The sequence below is a fragment of the Teleopsis dalmanni genome, chromosome 1, assembly GCF_002237135.1.
Source record: "Teleopsis dalmanni isolate 2A chromosome 1, ASM223713v2, whole genome shotgun sequence".
In the NCBI taxonomy this organism is placed as follows: Eukaryota; Metazoa; Arthropoda; class Insecta; order Diptera; family Diopsidae; genus Teleopsis; species Teleopsis dalmanni.
In genome coordinates, this window is record NC_051846.1 from 38,547,197 (window position 1) to 38,552,732 (window position 5,536).

Consider the following 5,536-nt stretch of genomic DNA (forward strand, 5'->3'; position numbering starts at 1 on the left):
TGCGGTTTATTAAGTACCCTGTATGCAGCAGTCTCTACTCATAAGTAATAATCAGCGTCTTATTAATATTCACATAAAAATACACATCCGGAAGGTTTCTATTAACAACTCATAACATTCTTCCAAACAAATTTGTGCGTTGGTAGCACCAACATTCTGCGTACTTATGTCTTTCCACTCACCTTACGTCAAGTTACGTTACATTGCATTACGTTACGTTACATATTTTCATAGTGACTGTTACATTGTAACGATAGAAAAATAATATAGAAATATTAATAATTATGAAATCGTAAGTAAATATAAACACAAGCACACATGAAACCGGAAGTGCATTCAAGGCGCATCGACAACAACTTTACTTTGTGCACGCAGCTGAAGTGCAGGGCGTGCGAGTTTTAATGGGTACTGCAGCTGCATTCACAGAATAATTGAGCCGATTTAGTAATTCAATTTACTTTGCTATGTGTTTGATTCATTATAATTGCGATTTAAAACCCAAAATTCTTGTTAATAGAATTAAATTATAATCTAAATGGGATTAATTATATTAAATGAATGCTAGAACATTTTGATGTGAAGAGATTATGCGGTTTAATTAAAATTTTCGTGTGAATCGAAGAATACAATAGATATGTGATTAAAAACTGATTCAAAAAGTTGTATTTGTTAATAAAAATTTTATCAATTAATATTTATATAATAATATATATAATATATATAATAATTCGAATATATAATAAAATAAATAATATTCTCAAAATTCAACGGAGCTCTTATTATTATCTGCATATTTAAGCAGATTATTAAACCTGGACTACTTTATGGCAGTATTGCGTTTTGCCAAGCGCCAAACTCAACTTTAAAAATTCTTCAAAGAGCACAAAATATTGCCTTAAGAAAACTGGTTAACGCCCCATGGTACGTAAGAGGAGCGGATATCCACAGAGATCTGAGAGTCGATTCAGTCGAAAATTACATTAAAGATCGTGCTCTGAAACTGTTCAATATAATTGACAGTCACAATAATCCAACTATCAGCATCCTAAAAATACATCGAAATTTGATAAACACAGGCAGATACAAAGACATCAGATCCATCATATTATAAAGCCCCGTATTCAGTTATTCTTAGTATGACTTAAAACTGTCCACAGATAAAATAGAGTAAAGGTGCTGATTCACCAACTCAGACATCTGAATATCAATATCTATGTTAGAAATAAATAAAAATTTTCGCACACGACCATTCAGTTCAAAGACATTTATTAAAGAGAACTTATAACTAAAATAACAATAGTAGTAAAGGGTTTGAGTATAAGGTTTTAGTACCTTATTGCACTGTTGCATTTATGCTGACAATTTATTAATAAAAGAATTTTATAATTATTTTTAATAGTTTTCGAGTAAAACCAAAATATTATTATTATTTCAATACCCCATTAGGAGCTTAAGGATTCTAAAAGAGTTTTCCACCGTTTTCTATTTTGTACTATTGCTCTCAACTCGTTAAACGATTTGCTCTTCTCCTGCTGAACTGTCCTTCTCCTGGTCATTGCTGGTCTGCCTCTGCGCCTAGTCCCTTGGGGGTTCCAAGTAGGTGCAGCATACCCGATATCTACATAAGATATCGCATGCGCGATATTTTTTTACGCAGTGTATGTTCAATCCAACCATATTTTTTTCTTCTTATCTCGCTGTTCACGTTTGTTTGGTGCGTCATTCTCCATAACTCTTCATTTGAAATCGTTCTAGTCCACCATACGTCTAATATGTTGTTAAGACATTATTTGAAAAATGTTTGCAATCTTCTTTTGATTTCGGAGTTAGCAAGCCAGGTCTCCGACCCATGTAGGCATACCGATTTGATGCATGGTTAAAAATTTTTACCTTTGTGTTGATACAATAACAAATTAATTGAGTTTTTTGGCTCGAAAACAGTTTGTTGTTCTGATTAACGAGAGTTTGTCACAGCTTTGGCTCATTTGGTTAAAAAAATGTGAAATCATTGCTTCTAATATGATAGATTCAATATTTTATGCGCGCACTTGTAGTCCAAATAGTTATAAACGTTTATCATTTGTTTAAATAACAAAATAATTTTTTCTTTTCATATTATATAATTTACAGCTGCCAAAATTTCAATTCACTGCCATACAGCTGCCAATCATATCACTCATTTGGGTATGAAATATGCTAAACTACTAGTCCTTATGAAGTAACAACTCCAGATTTAATGGATCCAGATCTATGCTCTAGTGACAAAAACTGGCCAAATATAAGTGTAATAAATTAATCATGTAGTAACACTCGTAAGTGATCGCATCTTAATTTTCATTTAAAACAGTAGCTCGTAATATAGGTACCGTGTTCACCAACATTGTATTGAAAACATACCTGTGTAATCACTATCAAGGGGTGCTAGCAAGAAACCTTACATCTAGATTTAATTTTAAAAGATGTATTAATTTTAGCTAATGAACGTACTTCAAGAATTGCAAAGTTAATTCTATCACACTGGAACAGGTTTCAAACTTTTTTTTTTTAAGTGGGATGAAAAGGCAAGATGGAAAGCATGGTAACATTATGCGACAGTTTTTGACCGATTAGGTGGTCAAAATAAACAAAAAACAAAAAAAAAAATAAATAAATTTACAAAATAAAATAATTTTATTTGATCACCACAATCTACTATTTCCCTTGTTGCCTTTTTCAATAAAATTAAACTATATCAGGAGGGGCTAATACATCCTCTGTATTCAATATATTTGGCTACATATAATCTGCATTTATACTTAAATTTGCAAAAATGGCTTGTTGGTATGAAATTTGAATCGAATATTGACATGATCGCTGAAACTAATGAATATTTTGAAAAAAATGATATTCCATAAGGGGTATAAAAAACTGTGCAATTACCATTGCAGCATATATATGAACCTGAGAGGTGACTGTATAAATAAATAAATCTCTGTTTTTGCTTTGTCAGCAATATATCTAATGGACGGGAAATACTTGATGTTGACGAATTATTATAAAAATTAAGAACACTTTATAGAAAGTGTAGAAAATATTGCATAGATCAAATTTTAATGGATGTTAGTATGATTTCAATGCATAATCTTACGAAACAAACTCCTAAAAGAAACAGTCAATTATTATTATGTGTTATATCAAATTTTTGTTATGCGGCTAACACAATCGGCTATTTCTATAATATTCGGTGATGTAAATCCAAATTTCATAAGTCAATGAATTTCTGAATTTCCCGCGCAGTTACTCCAAATCCTACAGTGCTGCTGTCAGCTGTATTCTACCAGTTGGCAACTTTCTAATTTTATACAAGCTACGTCGTTCAGTTGGATTTTGATAGCCGTTCAAAGCAGACAACCTCGTAAATTTTTACGAAAATGAAAAAAAGTGAATTTCGTGTGTTGATTAAGCATTACTTTTTACGTAAAAAATCCATCACTGAAACTAAGGAAAGACTTGATAAATACTACAGGACTCGACACCATCAATTTCAATGGTTAACAAGTGGTTTGAAGAGTTCCGTTGTGGTCGTACCAGCACTAGTGACACCGAACATTCAGGTCGCCCAAAAGAAGTGATCACGCCGGAAATCGTCGATAAAATCCATGATGAGATATTGGATGATCGGAGAATGAAAGTGCGAAAATTGGCTCATGCTGTAGGTATCCCAACTAAACGGGAACATCATATTTTACACGAATATCTGGACATGAAAAACTCACCGCGAGATGGGTGCCGCGATTGCTCACACTCGACCATAACCGCAATCGTGTGACCACTTCAAAAAAGTATTTAGCGATATTCAGCCGTAATCCAAACGAATTTTTACGCCGTTTTGTTACTGTGGACGAAACATGGATCCATTATAACACACCAGAGACCAAGGAACAATCGAAACAATGGGTTGCTAAGAAGTCTGTCAGCTAACAAGGTCATGGCCACAGTTTTTTGGGATGCAAGCGATGTCATTCACATCGATTACCTCGAGAAAGGTAAAGTGATCACCGAGTGCTTACACATATCATCTAACAATGGACTATTTAAACATTCAAAAATTGGAATTGATGGGTTATCCGCCTGATTTGGTACACTTATGATTTGGCACTCTATGACTTCTTGTTCCCGAACGTCAAGAATAAATTGCGTGGAGAACGATTTTTGTTACTCATCGGGGAAAAAAGCTTCTTGTGACTGCTTCTTGTTCCCGAATGTTAAGAGTAAATTGCGTGGCTAATGATTTTTGTTGCCCATCGGAGGAAGAAGCGGTTGTTGAGTTTAAAAACCACGTTTTAAAAGTGTGTGAAGAAGATTGGAAAAATGCTTTTTCAAATGGTTCGAACGCATGCAAAAGTATGTTAATCATAAAGGAGAATATATCGAGAAACAATAAAGCAATTTAAAACGACAAGTTAGTATTTTTTTATTATTAGGCTCAAAATATATGTATTAGCTATATTAAACAATAAACACTAATTTAAAATTAGAAATTAGAAATTCAAGAATTGATAATATATTCATTTTGGTGTTTATGATTAATTATCTTTCAGTTATTTGTTCTTTAATATTTGAATTAAAAATATTGATAGATTTAAATAAATTTTTTTAGTGTTTTTGTTATTTCGCATTATTTTACTATGTACCAAATACATTTGTTACCCACGACCACTATGTAATGTATATTTAATTTCAATGACAATTGCCACAATCTAAACAAAATAAACAAAAATATCATAATTGTTGTGAACCAATAATTAAAAAAAAATTAAAAAATATTTAAAAGTAAACAATAATAAAGAAGTGAAAATTAAAATACTAAAACTCTATAGCTGAGACCTTAAGTCATATAAGATCTAACATAGAAAATTAGTAGTACATGGTTAAAAAACCAAAATATCATGTATCAATTACAAAAATTTGATTACCATTAATAAATTACCACAAAAGACAAAAACAGTGTACTTATTTTACAAAAAAAGAAAAAAAAAATCGAAAATGTGTTACCTCATTTATAATTAAAAAATCATAAACACAATTATTTCACCAAAAAAAAAAAATCTCAATGGGCTATTAGTGAACTGTCAATTCCAATATTAAATACAAAATTATTATTGGCTCTGCACTGACCATACGTTACCGACCACGGAAATAATATACTCAGATACATTTTGCTATGCATGGCGACTTCATGAATTGGTAACAAATTACTTAACCATCGTGTAAACGCATTTGTAAAAGCAATTATCTAAATAGATAAATTTGGTTTTATTTGAACCTAATTCGATGACAATTATTTTTCTGTTATTGACATTGGCAATGAAATAGATTTATTACTTAATTGCAAAAACAAAAAAAGGAAAAAAATTAATGTTTAAAATAATTATTTATCAATTTTAATATTATTTTTATTTTTATTTTTTTTTTTTATTTAAATTGTTTTTATTTGGAACATATTTTTCTGACATTTCTATGCTTTGCCCTCACATTAGCCTCTCCACATCAGTAG

The 5,536-nt window shown here is 31.1% G+C and overlaps 1 pseudogene; it reads left to right on the forward strand.

The window, feature by feature from the left end:
- The first annotated feature begins 3,526 nt into the window (after positions 1-3,526).
- On the forward strand, positions 3,527-3,960 carry LOC119679764 (annotated as a pseudogene).
- The last annotated feature ends 1,576 nt before the right edge of the window (positions 3,961-5,536 follow it).